This window comes from Globicephala melas, chromosome 3, assembly GCF_963455315.2.
Source record: "Globicephala melas chromosome 3, mGloMel1.2, whole genome shotgun sequence".
NCBI lineage: Eukaryota > Metazoa > Chordata > Mammalia > Artiodactyla > Delphinidae > Globicephala > Globicephala melas.
In genome coordinates, this window is record NC_083316.1 from 14,737,454 (window position 1) to 14,757,647 (window position 20,194).

Here is a 20,194-nt window from a genome sequence, read left to right on the forward strand (position 1 = left end):
CACAATATAACAGATAGGGCTTGTAAGGAAAATGGGGTTTGGGGTATGACACTCAAAAACTTTGTCACTGACACATACAAAGGTAGAAGCCTAATAAAACAGGTAGTATGATCTTATACATCTTACATATTCTTATACACATTCATTCTTAAAGGGTTAAGAAACATAAATACTACAATACATATTGCACTTTAAACTGAATTTGCTTGTAGAATTGGTACAACTTGTGAGTTATTGTGAAGTGGTAGAAGGGCAGTTATTTTGATTTGCAGGCTTCCTGATGGTTTTCTGCAAAGTGAGACCATGGAGGAATGAGTAGGAACTTGGGGGTATTGGAGGCCATGAAGAGTGAGCTTGAGGACTGTATTTGTTGACTTAAATCACATGAATACAACTTGTGGTCATGATTACCTGTGCACAGGAAATAGAGAATTTCAAGAATATAACCAAGTCAGTTCAATACCAACCTCCAAAGTTCTCATTGACTTAAATTTAACTTGAGACTCATCAGCAAAAAAGGAAACCAGATCATGGGTATTGTATGAAGTCTATTTTACTATTGAAAATAAAGACTGAAATAACTGATTTTATGCATCATTTATTTGCCATTAAATTTATTTTTAATGATTTATTGATTTGTAATGACATAAGAAAAAAATTATACAATGCCGGAATCTCACATTCTCTAAATAAGTTCTTCAGTTAAAAAATAAATATATATTGGGCTTCCCTGGTGGCGCAGTGGTTGAGAGTCCGCCTGCCGATGCAGGGGACGCGGGTTCGTGCCCCGGTCCAGGAAGATCCCACATGCCGCAGAGCAGCTAGGCCCGTGAGCCATGGTCGCTGAGCCTGCGCGTCCGGAGCCTGTGCTCCGCAACGGGAGAGGCCACAACAGTGAGAGGCCCACGTACCGCAAAAAAAAAAACAAACAAAAAAAAACATATTATATTATTGTATAAACATAAAAAATACAACATTAAGGAAAGCTAAATAATAAGATAATATTTTATATCAGTTTGTAAAGTTAACAAAATTTAAAGTGTTCAGTTTATATTCAAACATTTGATTCTATATAAATTTATGCTCTTTTTCTCAAAAGGGAAAAAGGGCATAAAACTTGAGTAAAATCCAATATATAAGACTAGATCTTGAAAACTTATATAATAATTAAAAAAAAGATTCAGGCAATACAAAAGAAAAGAGATCTTATTTTTGTATTAATTAACGTAACAGTCAAATAAGGGCTAGGACAGAAAATGTATTGCATGCATACTCCAAAAATCTCGAGTACCAGAAAAATTCCCTACGAGATATCTCAGCCAAACTCAATAAAGCAATTCCTATTATTCTGAGTTGACATTCAAGGTGTATTACCTCAGCCTGGATGGGTGAGTAGGCAGAAAGAAGTTGAACCCAGGACCTGTCAGGGGTCATGTTTTTTGACAGTTTGCAGTGAGGGAGAACTAGAGGCTTAATTACAGAGAGATGCAGAAATAAGGGACAGGTAGACCATGGAATCCTTGCATGCATCCCCAGTTCAACTCCAAGCTTGTTGTTTTATCTGCTTCACCAGTTTCATGAATCAATATATTTCCATTTTTGCTTAAGCTGCTTAAGTTTCTGCCAGTGGTAACCATACCACTGTAAGTACCTATTTGTTTATAACATGCTTAGGGCTTTTTGTGGCTCTTCAGCCTTAATATTCCTCCCCAAACACTGAACTATTCTTTCAGCACACTTCTGAGCAATTCATCTGATGCTTCTACTGGTTATATCTCCATATAAAGTGGAATCACTAAGTCGTAGAAAACAGTGCCTACTTGAGTGACAGAAAATAAAATTGCTATCTAAAAGACAAAAATAGATACTGACCAGCTCCTCCTGAGTCCAGGGAGAGACCAACTCCTTTTCAGGGAAGAAACAGCTTCCCTGGAGACTACTCACAGTTGGCTTTCTGGTGAGTAGAGAGTGTATGGAGAATGTGCCCAGGCAAGTCTACATAGGCAATGTTGAGGTAAAAAGAAGCCAATTGCTCTCCTGAAAAGAGAAGAAAGGAGTTTTTAAACTGGACAAAAGTCAGAGTGAGGTCACAGGGTTTACCAGCATGTCTGTGTGTAAGAGGCAACAGAGCCACTACCTGTGAACACGTGCCTATGCCTGGACAAAGATCCACGTTATTTCCGTAAAGAAGTTTCTGGGTTTCTGAATAACTTGGACTTTCTGGTTAACAGAAACTTTGTGTCATGTTCAGAGTTACAAAGTTAAGCTCCTTTATGCTGCTTCTGACGTGTTCATTAGATTCATGAGTTAAGCATCTTTGGGTCAAAGTTGTTCATTTTGGTTCAGGGCTGTCTTGAGCACACAGGCTCTACTTAGCTGACCATCACTCCTTTTGGGATCAATCGCATTACTTCCTTAAAACTGTCTCTGCTCATATTTACTTTCCATTTTGTTGAATTTGGACTCTTAAATTCAAATTAAAAGTCACACTCATTATCACTTAAATCTTCTAGTTCTGTATTGAGATGTAGCAAGGTGAACCTTCATATGGGGGCATGGGGAACAGTTTTAGCCTATTAGCTTTGAATCCTATATGGTTCCTTCCAGGAAGGTTCTGACATAGGGTTGAATACATGAATTTTGTTGAAAGTATATTTATTTTTTTCTATTACTTTAATATTTAATATCCTAGAGGGCACAGACCATAATATCTCTAAATTATGGGCAATAAACTACCATTATTTTAGGAACCTTACATGAAATACATCATAGAAGACCACAGAGTGGACCAAAGGAGCCTAAAGTCCTATGCTGACAACTTCTGAGTCAAAGAAAGAAGAATTTATTTTTTCTTGTAGTTGTAAAGCAGGGTGACTGAATTGGGAAGAAGATTAATATAGAGGAAATAATAGTATCAATTAAGAAATAATCTGCATATTTATTTATGGTTTCCTTTGCTGTGCAAAAGCTTTCAAGTTACATTAGGGCCTATTTTTTTATTTTTGCTTTTATTTCCATTACTCTAGGAGGTGGTTCAAAAAGGATCTTGCTGTGATCCTTTCACAGAGTGTTCTGCCTATGTTTTCCTCTAAGAGTTTTATAGTGTCTGGCCTTACATTTAGGTCTTTAATCCATTTTGAGTTCATTTTTGTGTACGGTGTTAGGGAGTGTTCTAATTTCATTCTTTTACATGTAGCCGTCCAGTTTTCTCAGCACCACTTATTGAAGAGACTGTCTTTTCTCCATTGCATATTTTTGCTTCCTTTATCAAAGATAAGTTGACCATATGTTCATGGGTTTCTCTCTGGGCTTTCTATCCTATTCCATTGGTCTATATTTCTGTTTTTGTGCCAGTATCATACTGTCTTGATTACTGTAGCTTTGTAGTATAGTCTGAAGTCCAGGAGCCTGATGCCTCCAGCTCCATTTTTCTTTCTCAAGATTGCTTTAGCTATTTGGGGTCTTTTGTGTTTCCATACAAATTGTGAAATATTTTGTTCTAATTCTGTGAAAAATGCCATTGGTAGTTTGAATCTGTAGATTGCTTTGGGTAGTATAGTCATTTTCACAATGTTGATTCTTCCAATCCAAGAACATGGTATATCTCATCTGTTTGTTTCATCTTTAATTTCTTTCATGAATGTATTATAGTTTTCTGCATACAGGTCTCTTGTCTCCTTAAGTAGGTTTATTCCTAGGTATTTTATTCTTTTTGTTACAGTGGTAAATGGGAGGGTTTCCCTGATTTCTCTTTCAGATTTTTCATCATTAGTGTATAGGAATGCAAGAGATATAAACAAGATGGAAAGACAACCCGCAGAATGGGAGAGAATATTTGCAAATGAAGCAACGGACAAAGGATTAATCTCCAAAATATACAAACAAGCAGCTAATGCAGCTCAATATCAAGAAAAACAATCAACCCAATCCAAAAATGGGCAGAAAACCTAAATAGATATTTCTCCAAAGAAGACATAAAGATTACCAACAAACACATGAAAGGATGCTCAATATCACTAATCACTGGAGAAATGCAAATCAAAACTACAATGAGGTATCACCTTACACCAGTCAGAATGGCCATCATCAAAATATCTACAAACAATAAATGTTGGAGAGGGTGTGAAGGAAAGAGAACCCTCTTGCACTGTTGGTGGGAATGTAAACTGATACAGCCACTGTGGAGAACAGTATGGAGCTTCCTTAAAAAACTAAAAATAGAACTACCATATAACCCAGCAATCCCACTACTGGGCATATATCCTGAGAAAACCATAATTCAAAAAGAGTCATGTACTACAATGTTCACTGCAGCTCTATTTACAATAGCCAGGACATGGAAGCAACCTAAGTGTCCATCGACAGATGAATGGATAAAGAAGATGTGACACATATATACAATGGAATATTACTCAGCCATAAAAAGAAACAAAATTGAGTTATTTGTAGTTAGGTGGATGGACCTAGAGTCTGTCATACAGAGTGAAGTAAGTCAGAAGGAGAAAAACAAATACTGTATGCTAACACATATATATGGAATCTAAAAAAAAAAAAGGTTCTGAAGAACCTAGAGGCAGGACAGGAATAAAGACGCAGACATAGAGAATGGACTTGAGGATACAGGGAGGGGGAAGGGTAAGCTGGGATGAAGTGAGAGAGTGGCATGGACATATATACACTACCAAATGTAAAATAGATAGCTAGTGGGAAGCAGCCGCATAGCACAGGGAGATCATCTCAGGGCTTTGTGTCCATCTAGAGGGGTGGGACAGGGAGGATGGGAAGGAGACCCAAGAGGGAAAAGATTTTCAGATATATGCATATGTATAGGTGATTCACTTTGTTATACAGCAGAAACTAACACAACGTTGTAAACCAATTAAACTCCAATAAAGATGTTAAATATATATATATATAGTAAAATAAAAAAGAAAAGAAATGATCTGCAATGTTCTCTATCTCTGTTTCTTTACTGAAAAATAATTATTTTGAGTTGCAACCTGTTAGGTTTGGTTATTATTAGTAAACATCAGCTGATTTTGCTTCTGCTTTGGCATTACAATTTCAACTTTGTAACTTCCATGAATTTAAATAACTTAAATTTTAAATTAAAGAAACATTGCATATTCCCGAAGGATGGTTCCTGATAACAATAAGTGACATTTACTTAATTTTTGCACATGAGATTAAGTTTTTGGTTAAAGACCAAGATTTTTTTTTCCATAAGATGGGTTATCCTTAAAGATAAATCTATGCCTTAGTTTAATCCTTCAGTGCACTCTCATCCTGTGAATAATGCCATTTTAATGAATTTTACATTATTTTAAAAAACCTGAGCATCCTAATAAGTTCCATACTTTGGGAGTTTCAGGCCAACTTTAAGTCTAATTTAATAATAGTAAAAAAATGTTATTCTATTTTTTTGATAACTTCTGAACTTTATATAGGTTACAACTATGAGCAAGCCAATCAGTGGAATCAATGCCATGTCATAGACATTATGATTAAAACCCAGACCCTAGAAGAGGGGAAATAGAGGCAAAAATAGGAAGAAGATAGCAACAAGATATACAAATTCGGGCTGCCCTTTTGAGAAGCACACAGAAAATGCACAGGGTACAGTGCTCACAAATTTCATTGTTGACTTTAGGACAAGTTGACTTTTTTTTTTTTTTTTTTGCAGTACGCGGGCCTCTCACTGTTGTGGCCTTTCCCGTTGCGGAGCACAGGTTCCGGATGCGCAGGCTCAGCGGCCATGGCTCACGGGCCCAGCCGCTCCGCGGCATGTGGGATCTTCCCGGACTGGGGCATGAACCCACATCCCCTGCATCGGCAGGCGAACTCTCAACCACTGCGCCACCAAGGAAGCCCAAGTTGACGTTCTTGTTTTTATTTATCAATATTTTTTCCCTGATTTTCTTATCCTGTTATTAGTGTAAGGATACAGAGAAAATGTGCACTTTAGCTGCTGTTAAAGATAATAATTGTAAAGGGAGATGGACCTTGCTGAAAAGACACTTTCTAAATTCAGGTTCTGGGGAAGGAGGGAGCTCCTTGCCATAATAAAGGAAGGAGATGGAGCATGAAGCAGGTGTAGTGTTGCAGAGGGCGAGGTTGGAGAGGACAGCCGGTGGCTGGGGATGGAAGGCATGCATTTAGGAAAAGAGACAGTTGAATGAAGATTTATTTTCAGTGGAGTCCTAGGGATCCAACTGAAACAAACTTTCAATAATCCTACCCAAATTAAGATATTCTGGATGCAGGTAGATTTCTTAAAGAAGCTGGTAAAGGAGTTGAGATCTGAGTTAAGGTTGCATAGGGGTCAAAAAAGTTGAGTTTAGTAGCAAAGGTAATTGTCTATTTCTTTTTTAAAAACAATTTATTTTATATTGGTGTATAATTGACTAAAAATGTTGTGTTAGTTTCAGGTGTACAGCAAAGTGAATCAGTTATACATATACATGTACCTATTCTTTTTCAAATTCTTTTCCCACTTAGGTTATTGCAGAATATTGAGCAGTGTTCCCTGTGCTATACAATAGGTCCTTGCTGGTTATCTATTTTAAATATAGCAGTGTGTACATGTCAATCGCAAATTTCTTTGAATGTTAAAAACTACTATTCATACACAAAAGTAAAGTTTCAAAATTAGATTTTATTATATTTAATTAAAAAGCCTTGTCTTGGGCTTCCCTGGTGGCGCAGTGGTTGGAAGTTCGCCTGCCGATGCAGGGGACACGGGTTCGTGCCCTGGTCCGGAAGGATCCCACTTGCCGCTGAGCGGCTGGGCCTGTGAGCCATGGCCGCTGAGCCTGCACGTCCGGAGCCTGTGCTCCGCAATGGGAGAGGCCACAAGAGTGAGAGGCCCGCGTATGGCAAAAAAAAAAAAAAAAAAAAAAAAGCCTTGTCTTAAGTGATATACTGTCTGTATAGAGCACATTAACAGAAACACAGTCAAGTCATAAAAATTAATTAAAAGAGATTAAATTGATAGTACTAAAAATGATGGAGGGAAACTAATTCACACACTGCAGTTTACAGATTGAAGTCCTCTTCTCTGCTCCTCTCTTTACCAATATCTTCCATATCCTGTGGCTGCTCAGAAAACATTCTATTTATTCCTCTCTTTCCAACCTCCAAACAGACTCTCAAACCCATCCCAATCTCCAATTCCAGTCTAATCCCAATAAATAGCAACAGATATTTATTCAACATCTACAACTAGTTAAGCAATCTGCTGAAAGATGAAGATACACCCGTCAGTGGATACAGCAGAAAAGGAGTTCCTGTCTTCACAATCTTCTGTCATTCATTCTAGTGTGGGAAATAGACAATAAAAAAGAAAAATAATTAAAATATATAATATCTCAGAAATATATATGTGTGTGTGTGTATATATATATATATATATATATATATATATATATATATATATATATAATGTCAAAAACATAGAAAGATGAGAACCAAAAGCAGTGATGATGAGTCTGCCATGTCTGTTGGAGGTGGTGGTGGTCACTGAAGTTCTTACTAAGAAAGAGATTTTCAGAAGAAACTTTACAGAAGTGAAGAAGCAAGCCATGCAACTATAGAAGGGAAGAGTATTCTAGGCTGAGGGAATGTCAAGTACAAAAAGCTTGTATGTGTAGTAATTCTGGCATGTTCAAGGATGGGAAAGGAGGCCTGTGTGGTGAAGAAGAGAGTAGAAGGAGAAGATTAGGGGAAGGGTCAGAGAATGTGTGTGACCTTACACATAATAGAAAGACTTTTCCTTTTACTCTGCATGAGATGGAGGCCATTGAGAATTTCTGAGTAAAAGAGCAATACTACCTTATTCTGTTTGAACAGTTGAGAATAGAAGCACTAGAGTGAAGGGAGACAAGGTAGACAAAAGAAACTCAATTAGGAAACTTCTACAATAATTTAGGAGAGAAACAACAGTGTTTTGGACAAAGGTGATGGTAATGAGGGTGATAGGAGGTAGCAGGATCCTGAATACATTTTGAAGTTAGCACCAATGGAAATATTTTTGATTGACCATATGGCAGTTGAGGAAAAGAGAAGAATGGAATTGTTGTCACCTATGACAGCAAGCACTGAGGATGAATTAGTTTGGAGATGAATACTAGAAACTCAGTTTTGAATATATTACATTTGAGATGCCTACTATATACTCAAATGGATAGGTAAGGTAGGCATCTGGCTATATGAGTTTGAGTCTGGATTTTGGAGAGTAGTCTGAGCAAGAGATATTAATTTGGGAGAATAGAGGTGGTATTTTAATCTATGAAACTGGCTGTGACCACTAAGAGAGCGAATGCAGACAACATAAGGATAAAGACTGAGCTTTGGGCATTCCAAATTTTGGCATGGGGTGAGTAAAAGGAACAAATAAGAGACAGGAAGGAATAGCCAGGGAGATAGTGAGAAAACAAGATGAAGGTACTGATCTGGACACAAAAGGAGGAAAGTGTTTCCAGGACAAGGATGTGATTAGTTGGGTTAATGCTTCCGATAGCTTCAGTCTAATGACTAAAAAAATGGTCATTGGGTTTAGTGATATGGAGACCACTAATGACCTTGAGAAGAACAGTTTCAGTGGAGTTATGAGACAAATCATGATTGGAGAAGGTTGAATAGAAAAGGTGGAGAAACATTGGAGACAGTGAATTATAAAGAAGACCCTTTTCAAGGAGTTTTGTCATAAAGAGAAAAAGATAAAGAGAGCAACAGTTAGCAAGGAAAGTAGGGTCAAAGGAGGATTTTTGTTTTATCTATTTATCTAACTACCAATCTATCTATCATCATCTGTCTATCTATCATCTATTATCTATCTCTATCATGTCTTCATTCATATTTATTCAATTGCCATTTCTCAGAGTGGCAGGAAGCAAAGTTGTTGGTTGAGAGTGAGAATTGTAGGCAGTTTTGGAGGTTTGATGAGGGAAAAACAGGGATGAAATGAACATCAGGAGAATGGAGGAACTTGGTCTGGTGAAATACAGTAGCTAAGTCAATCTTCTCTTGGAGTACGACAAGACCTCTGAAGTGGTCCCCTTAAACCATGAGATCCTGCAGGAGGCTTATTCTGTGTTACTGCTTCTTGTGCTCAGCACAGATATGTTCAAGACAGACTTTATCTGATCAATGCAACTATGTGAGGCTCATCACATGCCTCAGCACTATCACCAGAAACATGTAATGCCATGGATCATTGTGTGAACAGGCTCAACATCCAATGTAGGGGCTCTTCTGTTGATGATAGAGTACTTGGAAGGATGTTATACAGGGGTTAGACAATTGTCCCAAAGAGGAGGGGTGCTATACTTCCTTTAGAGAAACCACTATGTCACTAGTAATAAAAGGGGAGCAGCACCTTAGCACCCCTTCAAAAAGCCAGTATTAGGGCTTACTTGAATGGTAACGATCATACATTTAGACCAGATAGAATGATTGTGGTTTTTTTCCTTATCCGTGATCAGCAACACAAAGACAGACACGGAGCAAGAGGCTTTAGTTTGCTCAGATGCAGTTCTACGAAGAGAGGGGCAAGGGAGTTGAGGGTATGTGCAAGGGAGGGGTGATAATGACTGACCAGGGTAAAAGTTGGGGAGGAGGAAAGAGGATATGAGGCCTGGGAAGAAAGGGAGGAAAGAGAGAAAAAAAATGGCAAGATGGTGTAATTGCTGAAGCACTAGAGAGAGTGAAGTAGAAAGGTAATATGGATGGTCAGAGACTGGAAGACTAGAAATTAATACTACGGAGGGTTTGCAGTTATTGAAATAGCAAGATGACAACGCATCTGGACCCTGCTTTAACTCCTTCCACCTTTCCGTTTTCTTCTTCTCTCCAATAGCTCCATCTTCTAAAAGTAAATCATCCCTTACAAGCTGGAAAATGCAGAATCTTACCCAAAAGAATGGAGTGGGGAAAGACAGAGTGATGGTGAAGAGGCCATGGAAACCTACAAAGAAAGAGGGTAGACTGTAGGGCAGCTGAGATGTTGGAATACTTCACATTTAATATCTTTTCTTTTTTTAACTCTTAAAAATCATTTATTTTTACAAACTTGAGTTATTGATTGATAACTATATTTCAATAAAATAATTTTGTGTCTCTTTGTCTACAACATGGGTGAGTTGAAAATTGAGAAAAATCTATACGATCACCAGTTGTTTAGATAATGCAACGCCCATCAACAACTTGACTCTTTTTCCACTATTGAATTGACTAATTGTTTTCTCCCACTGGAAAAACACAATATGGATTTGAAGGCTTATACAAGAGCCCAGATTGCCTGATACCATATCAAGGGGATCTATTGTTCTATATTACACATTTTCTTTTGTTTAAACTTTTCTGAGAAGGCCATTTCTAAACAGAGAAGAGGAAGGAGGAGGAGAGCTTTATTTCTTTTGGGAAAGCTAGAGTTAGGAAGCTGGCGAAGTTATGGAAATCCTTAAAAATATATCCTCTCATATGAAGAATAGTGGGCAAAGGCAAATAGTTCTGATAGTCCTTAGAAGCTAAATGTTCTGGACTAAGATAATTATGGGTCATTAGTGAAAACTAATGAGGAGTTGATCTGTACTATCTAACCACAAAATGAAGATAGCTTACCAAGTTAAGCTAATGCATTTGTATTTGATTTAAGAGACATTTTAAAATTATATCTTCATACATGCATAATTATACACACATATATAATTATATATGTTATCTCTATAAATGTTATATATAAATTTTATGGAGATAGTATATATTTTATATATTAAATATACATGTGAATAATATGTATATTTAACATAAATTTTATAGAATCTCAGTAATAATTGGCTATAGCCTTTTGGTGAGTTCAGTAGGTTTTTGGAGAAATGACTTCCTCCACAGCAGTTTTATTTCTCGGACAGAATCCTTGCACTAGAGACAGTAGAGTTTGAAAATTTAGTCTTGCCCCCCTGAACAGGATCCTCCATTTGCAGATGCCCTTCAAAGGCTCTGTTCTCGATTTTGAAACCACAATTTTGATTTTGGTTTTGTTTTTTAATTGAAGAAGTTTTACAAATTGATAAACTCTAAGACTAAAGAAGCCTGGGTCCAACTCTGCCTTTGACCATTTTAAACACAAAAGCATTCCATCTAGACAGCTGAATAATTCTATATGTTCTAATTCTAATGTAGTCTGGAATAATATAAAACCCCAGACTCATTAAGTATTCTTTCCTTCCCCAGCTCAGGTCCAAATCAGGCTATGAAAGTTTGAGGCCCTAGGGGTGACAGGTGAGAGGACTCTGCTGGCTTCTCTTGTCTTTGCTCCCCTCCTGCTCTGGTCTCTGGTTAGCCTCTGCTCTTGACCTCTCTAAAACTGGTCTCCAGGGGAATAGTCACAGGTGGCTGGTGCAGTAGCAATGGGGTGTGTGTGCCTGACCCCACGGCAAATGATCCCAAATCGACTCCTTGTCTCATACATTGCTTTGGTGGATTTCTTGGCAATTTTTTTCTATTGAGTCTTTTAGGCTCCTAATCTGATGAGGACAGTATCTTTCCTGGGCTGGCTATCTGAGAGTTCTCCTCTGCCCCTAGATTCCAGTATCCACCCCTCTGTTTTGGTGTCCCTTTGCCCTTTCAGATCAAGTGCTCCATGGGATCTCTTCTAAGGGTTCCCCATAGCAAGGTCCATATTTGGAATTTGAGAAACTTATCTGGGTGTGGAAACGCAGCTTGACCCAATGTACCCCCCTCCTCTTTCTCTGAGCCTCAAATTTCACAAGTGTCTCTAAGTCACTTTTCCTTGGCTTGAGGTTGAGGGGAAGCACCACCTCACTTCCCCATGAATGTGTGTGGTTGTCAACATAGCTCACTGACAATTCTCTCTAAAGAAATCATCTCAGTCCTTCAATCTTTTTAGACTGAGGACACCTACTAGCTAATGCTGGCAGGACGACTTTGGTATTCCTCTCTTCTCTCCTCCACACCTCTCTGAAAATCCTGAAGGAATGGTTTAGACTAGCATCTGTCTTACATCTAGGTGGACTTGGAGCTTATTGTTTTGTGCTTCACCTTGGAGGGGTTATGTGGAAGCAGGAACAGTGGCATTTAATAACCTGTTCTAGTTCCAAATTGGAAAATACAGGAAAATAGAGATGAAACAAATCTGGAAGTATATTTCAGCAAATGGAACCAATGTACAAAAATGGTAGGATAATACTGTAATGTGAGACGCTGTCCACCCAAGTCTGGAGGGACAACTTGGAGCAGTGTGCTCAGAATAAAACCTTTCCATTTCAGACTCGGCCAATCAGGCACATCTTTATTTAAAGTGGCCTATAATTTCCTTTTCTAATCTAGGTTTTGACCTCTTGGTATACCACTTAAAGAGAAAAAGGATAGCTGTATGCAAATGCAAAATCTAAGAACTAAGGGATACTTTTTCACGTTGTAAATGGGCCCACAAGGAAAAGAATCTACCTCTGTCTCAACAATTTTATATGCTGGCTATTTCCTTGGTCATATAGATCCAATTCTACATCAAAACCTCCAGGTCTCTACAATATCCTAGAAAAATGTACTGTTCAAACACCCAGCAGGTTAACATCTTCTAGCCTAAACTGGTCCTCATGAAGAAATAAGATTTTTATTCCTATCTCCATACTGTGTTTGACATAGAAATAGAATTTTATTAGTTTAAAAGACTGTATTGGGTCACTGAGATAAAATGATTAAAATGTTAAATGCTTTTAATACAGATGATCCTTGGTTATCTGTATCATAATGGCAGCATTTGTGAATTATCTCAGATGTCAGTTACTTGTTTGGGAGATAGGACAACAAAGGACTCGCACTTGTAGATACTGGCACACATTCTTAGAATCAACTGCCATAAAACTTACATCAAAATTAATAATCTGTGGGGCTTCTCTGGTGGCGCAGTGGTTGAGAGTCCGCCTGCCAATGCAAGGTACACGGGTTTGTGCCCCGGTCCGGGAAGATCCCACATGCCGTGGAGCAGCTGGGCCCGTGAGCCATGGCCGCTGAGCCTGCACGTCCGGAGCCTGTGCTCCGCAACGGGAGAGGCCACAACAGTGAGAGGCCCGCGTACCGAAAAAAAAGAAAAAAAAATCTGCTAGAAATTTCTCCATTTGGCTTGTTTTCATGCAAGATCGAGTGAGCCAGGCTAAACCAGAGTTAGGAGGTCTCTGGAGACAAACTCTGAAAGATTTCAGCTGATGGGGCGGAAGTGTGGTGAGCACTCTTGCGAGACCTGAAGGTACCACAGCGGTACTGTCAGCAGCAGCGAGAGGAAGGAAGAGAGGACCGGAAGTGCTGCGTCTTGAGTGTACAATGTCGGAAGCAGCCTGACTTTCTTTACCGGAAGCCCTTTGCACGGGGATAGGAAAACTGCCCACCTGGCTGGAAGTCCCACCTCCTTGAGCTCCCCAGCTCTTCCAGAAGATTTTTCTGTCACCTGTGCTTGCCCCTGTCCTCTTTTCCTGTTTTATCTGTGTACAGGAAAAGGGTACATGAATGTCTTTCTCCTAGCTCCACTAAACAAGTTAGAGCCGGGGTTCCTTCCCTATACCCCCATGTAGCTGCAGAGTAGCACCTGGGGGTGGTTGGACCTCTGGGATCCCGAAGAAAGGGGGAGAGGGCTCAGAACTCCGCTTCTGCATCTACCACCAAGACGTGGCCTTCTCAGCCTTTCCCCCAATGCTGCCATCCACCTTGCGGCCCTCTGTCTTCCTGTGGTTGTGGCCACTGTGCTGTGAGGAGCGGCTCCTGTCACGGGACTCATTCGAGCGACTTCAGACCACAATGGCAGCATGGACTTTGCAGACCTCCCAGCTCTCTTTGGGGCTGCCTTGAGCCGGGAGGGAATTAAGCGGTTCCTTGTGGAGGCTCGCCCAGCCAACGCCTGCAGCCCCATTGCTCCACCGCCCTCAGCCCAGGTCCGTGGGTCAGTTTTAATTGCACTGCTTCCAAGATTTGACTGCAACTTTGACCTCAAAGTCCTAAATGCTCAGAAGGCTGGGTATGGTGCAGCTGTGGTGCACAATGTGAATTCCAATGAACTTCTGAGCATGCTGTGGAATAATGAGGGAATCCAGCAGCAGATCTGGATCCCGTCTGTGTTTATCAGCGAGAGGAGCTCTAAGTACCTGCGTGAACTCTTTGTCTACCAGAAGGGGGCTCAGGTTCTTCTGGTCCCAGATGATGGATTCCTCTTGGCCTATTGCCTCATCCTTTTCTCGGGGATTTTGGGAGTGCTAATTTTGGGCATGGGAGCAATGTTGAGAGTTCCTTGTATTCAGCTCCAGAAAGAGCGCCAGAGAAAACCACTGACCAAAGAGCAACTGAAACAGATTCCTACACGTGACTCTCAGAAGGGAGACCAGTATGATGTCTGTGCTATCTGCCTGGATGCATATGAGGATGGGGACAAGCTGAGGGTACTTCCCTGTGCTCATGCCTATCACTGCTGCTGTGTGGACCCGTGGCTCACTAAGACCCAGAAGACCTGCCCTATCTGCAAGCAGCCTGTTCGTCGGGATCCTGGTGGGGAGGAGCTGGAGGAAGGAACTCAGGGGCAAGTGGGTCATGGGGAAGGGGGCCCAAGGGGCCACCCTGCTTCAGAATGGACCCCATTTCTGGGCTCTAGGACCACACTTCCCACCTCCTTTGGCTCCCTAGCCCCAGCCCCCTTTGTGTTTCTTGGGTCTTCAACAGATCCCTCACCCTCTCCATCCTCCTCTTCCTCTTCTGCTGTCATCCTGATCTAATACTCCCTTTCTTTCCCACCTTTGGCAACCTATTTGCATAGACCCTCTTCCTCCCTCGAGTCTTCTCTGTTGAGGGATAGGAGATATTCCTACGCCAGGTTTCTCCCTAACCCGACCCCATCCTTTTGAGGGGGTTTGACATGCAAAGTGACTGGGTCTTCATTTACTGAGTTAATAAAATTTTTTTGTGGACTTAGAAAAAAATTCAGATGCATGTGAAAGCCATAGGCAAAAGCTGTCAAAAACAATTTAAAAGAGCATATTTTTTATTGTGTCAAGGATGAAAAGATAATTAGAAATATTATTTTAAGTAACTCTTACGAGTATCTTAAATTTACGTTGGGATATTAACATTTCACATTTGGCCTCACAATGCAATTTTTGAAATCTAAAAATTTCAGTGCCTCTCCTTTAACCATTTTAGATCGGGTGTATATGAAATAATCTACACTTGTCTAAATGTTTAATTGTCATCAGTTAATACCTGAAGAGTACAAAGCCGTTGCAATGTCTCCATGGTCATGAGAAAACATATCTTGGTTGTAGATCTCTGGTCCTCTGCTTTTCCTGTAAAGGGGCTGTGTAAGAAGATCCTGTTGTTTTATAGCTTGTTGGCATTAATATTCTAATCCTACTAATTGGGGTGGAATTTTAAGAGAATGCTTTTTAGCTTTGTCTTTTCATCTCTTGGAATTAAAAAAAAAACTATTTAAATGAAGGAAACATGCAACATCAAATACTTTTCACCTGAGAGTGGTAATTGTTCAGCCATACCAAGTATCTTCTGTGACTGGAGGTGCCCATGTAATTGTATAAAATGGAAGTTAGCTAATAGGGGATCATTAAATATGTCCTTTCTTTTTAGAAATTAAGGTCATTTTCACCCTTTAATGATTGTTAATGTTAGCTAAGCTAGTTTTCATTTGCATGGCCAATTTCAACTCATCTCAAACTGCCAGGCACTACATTGATAATGCAAATGACTAAATACTCTCAGTATAATTCTGTTATTTGGATTAGAATGTTCTGTTTCATGCAAGCCTTGAAATAAACACTTAAACCACACTGAAAGCCTTCTATCTTGGAATGCAGAATCAATAGTCATAAGATGATTTACTATTTAAATTAATACATAGTTTTGTTTCCATAAAGATGCATTTAAAATCATAATTTTAGAGCTAAGATCCTATTAAATCAATTGTTGATACTACTGCAATTGATTATTCTATTCACTAATGTTATGCTCCAGTTTTTTTGATTTGATATTTCTCACAATATGCATTCTTTGACAGGAGGTTGCATGGAAATGTGTGCATTGGTAAGCATTACCCAACATTGAGGGCTAAAGTATGTTGCGGTCCCCAAGGAACAGACTCTGAGGTGGAGCTTTGTGTGTATAAGTTGAGTGAGTTTAGGAAGCAGAACTGGGCAGAGGTAAAAGTTGGAGGATGGTGTGGTTGCACCCGAAGCCTCAGCAGACCCCCCAGAGGGCACTGGAGCTGGGATGGCCTTGCAGAATTGTCCCAAATCGAAGCAAAAGAGCTGAATCCACATGCCCCTGAAGTAACCAGTCATTTCTTATAGGCTGTCACAGGGGAAGAGGAGTGGCCTTGGACTGGGTAGTTTTGTTCATACAAGGATAATTCCTAGAGAGAGACTCAGCTCTCTTTGCACAGTTACTGTATGAACACATGGAGTGGCATGCAACATTCAGAAACGATGGAGTGAGGGCAGGAGGAAGAAGAAAAGGAAGGCTGAACTAAGCACACCATAAGAATTCAGGTTCCTCTTCTTTCTGCTGTACTGTGTTCTGTTTTATAGTAGATCATAAAGAAGATAAAATTCACAGATTCTTGTTTATTCTGCCATCAGTATTGGTGATCACAAATGCACTAATTATTGTTTGGACTAGATGAAGATACTTAAATTCAGCACTTCTTACTGTCCGTCCTATTTTTGCTACAATCACATTTTTTTTTGGTCAACCTATTAAGCACTGTTGAAATTACCTGCTTTCCCTCATGAGATGCTTCTATGCAGCATGGTTCTGTGTGGATTCTCTCTTAAGTGCTCACAATGACAGAACTATTTCCTTGGGTTATTTGGGGGAAACCTAAATCTCCCACTCACCATTAGAAAGCCCCATCCATCTACTATTTACAAATGGCAGGGCTATGTTCCCTAGGTCCTCATTTCCATATTGCACATAATGGGACTCAACACCTTAGAGACTGTGATGGAATATTTTACTCAACATACCATAGGAGAGCATTTCTTTTGGTAAGAGTTTTCTCTCAATACTCCTCAAATCACTTTTTGTAGGTCCCAGGTCTCAACTCTGTCCCTTTCACATTTATTTTGCTAGTTTCCTCACATGGATATACTTTAATCTTTGCAGAATTCATATGATGGAATATTTGACAAATAAGATATACCTTTGAATTTAAATTCATGTATTTTTTTATAGTCAAAACCATTTTACAAAATTTTTAGGACTTTTAAAAAGTGATTTGTGAAAATGTTTTTTAAAGACAACACAGAATTATTATGACTTAATTTTATTTTTTTAAAAGATACTATTTTATTTTTCAAGTTTGTTGTATAGCACCTCCCTAGACTGTAAATTCCTTAAGGGAAGAAACAATAATTTTAACCTCATTATCCTGAGGTACAAGCCGGAGATTGTCACATACCTGAATGAATACATAAATGAATATTTTAAAATCATATCTTTAAAGTTTGATTATATGAATGAGGTTTTAAACATTTTTTTTCCATAATGAATGTGTCTTGTACCAAATCAATATGGAGAGAAGTCAGTGGCATGTTTTTAAAGATGTATCGATGGTAACAAGGGCACTGCAAAGTTCCGTTGTCTCTGTCCTTTTCCCAGATAGCCATCCTAACTCCACACATTTAAAAAAATCTATTCATCCATTCATTCATCCACACCTCCATCCTTCCACCCAACTAATCAAGCAGTCATTCATTCTGTAAATATTAAGTTGTATACTGGTTATATAACAGTATCAAGATAGATATGACCCTGCCCTCATGTGGAGAAGAGACTATTAAGCCCATCACATAAAATATGAGAAATACTGTTATGGAAAAATACACCTCTAATAATTCTCAGAATAGAGACCTTTAGATGGGTAAAAGAATCTAGAAATCATGGGGGAGGAAATAAAAATTATGCTGAGACCTCGAGGGTGGATAGGGGTTGATCAAGAAATGAGGAGAGGCAGACTGAAGCATAATGTCTGTAAACCTAAAGGGAAAGAGATCATGATGTGTTCTAGGACCAAAAAATGACTTTCAGTATTTCTAGGGCTTGAACTGTGAAGAAGGGTGTAAGGAGTGATGAGGCAGCTAGTATGAGTAGGGGCTGGAACGTCAAAGGCTCAATAAACTGTGTCAACTTAAAAAATATGCGCAACCTAAAAGTTGAGAGTTATGTATTATTTGGTGGGAAGTTTGGGGACTTCAAGGCCAGGAGGTAGCATCTCAGGTGACCCTGAGAAAACTTCTCGGAGGAGGTGGTGGAGGGGAGAGCCAGGTTATACAGACGTTTTGCAACAAAGGGCAGGTAGTCTGAAAGTCAAACGATGATTGTTAAAGGAAAACCAGATATATCAAAGTTAAGGAATTTAGCGCTTTTCTATGTATGAGAAGATGCAAGAATCTGGGTTTTTATTTTGAAAAATATATTTAAAAAGCAAATTTGACATAGCTTATATCCTCTGACAATTCACATATGATAGAACTATGGTAAAAATCTTTTTCATAGTGATTTTCTGTCATTCCTAATAAAGTATAATTGGATAAATCTAAAAAAAAAAGGATCTGGGTTCACTGAAATCATTCCTTTGATATGCACCTCAGTTATCTGGGGCCAATATCCTGTATTTTCGAATCCTGAGGGATCACCATAGGGGGTGGCTGCCTTCTGATGGCTGCTAGATGGCAGGCCTTCTTTCCTTCCTGAGTTCCCTCAGGGCTCGCATTGGAGGGCTACAATTGCTGATGACTGTGACATCCTTTGTTTAATGATATGGCAGGAAATATTCCATTTCTCAACTGGTTAGAGTTTAAAGTTCTCATCATGACAGAATTGTAGAGAATGGACTACTAGGTGGGGAGAGGGGGCAAGATGAGGGCTGGGAGGCCAGTTAGAAGACAGTGCAATAACCCATGTGAGGACGATGGTCACCTGACCTCTGGTAGTGGCTGTGGGATTTTGAGGAAAAAACTAGCATGTAGCGGCTGTGGGATTGGGAAGAAAATCTATCTCAAGTAAACTCTCTTAGTTACAAGGAACTGGGAGAATGTGAAAAGATCCAAATGAAGAAATCTTCACAATTAGTAGACACAGGTAAAACTTACATCTCTCTGTGGGCCAGTTGTATCATCTTTGTAAAGGCAATAATTTTTGAAAATTTATTTTTGAGAGCTGTTGTTTAGTTTTTCTTTTTAACAAAACTGATTAACCTTTCTAATGTTGAAGAGATAGAAGAAACAAAGAAGGAAGTTTAAATAGAGGAGTGTTTTCTGGTATTCTGTATGTTTATCATATAACTTGGAAGCAAAATGAAAACAAGATGCCAGACTGTGCTGAATATACATGCTCTCTGAGCCTATGAATATAATGTGGTCAGACAAACCACACACAGAGTCAGGGTCTCCTGCAATTTCTTTCAAAGGGGATGAAAAACCACAGACAAGGACGAAAAAGCTGGGAGTGCATTTCAGGTCTAGATCTTCTTTCCTCTTGATTGAAAAGGGCATGAAAAGATTTGCAACAATAATTTCCAGAGAAGACAAATTGTAGTAAATAATAATTGTTGCATGAAGACACTGCAATATTGGTTTATAAAAGCCCATTCAAAGTTTTAAAAATCATAGATATATTTCTATAATATTTATTTAGTACATTGGTATGATGTTTAAAGGATCTCCATTAGTAACTTTGATCTTTATTCAACAATTGACCATGATTAGTAATTATTTGTGGCTGACTTGCTCTTGTTATCACTGTAGGTTATTATTTTTATGAATTTCAAATTGCCTATTTTTTAAAGATAATTTTATTTACCTAAAGATGAAGAGGAACTTTGATTGTCTGAGATTGCCTGTAGTGGCCTTAATAGTCAAAGAGATGGTTTACTTTGCCTGGAAAAGGAAATGTGACCCTGGGATTACACCCTTGAGAGATGATACTTCAATTCAAACTGGGATTCACAGAGTAATTGCAGCCTGTGGTAATGCATCTTCAGCATCTTAAAATAGCTGTTAGCTGGGTAGAGCTTTCCCCTAGAGGAATGGCAGTGTTCACTAGAAGATGTCTTTTGTCTCTTTCAAACCACTGGAGCAGCCTTTGAACAATGCACAAAGAAACACAATATTTAATACTTTCT

The 20,194-nt window shown here is 39.0% G+C and overlaps 1 pseudogene; it reads left to right on the forward strand.

The window, feature by feature from the left end:
* The first annotated feature begins 13,721 nt into the window (after positions 1-13,721).
* On the forward strand, positions 13,722-14,777 carry LOC115853149 (E3 ubiquitin-protein ligase RNF167 pseudogene; annotated as a pseudogene).
* Positions 14,778-20,194: the final 5,417 nt, after the last annotated feature.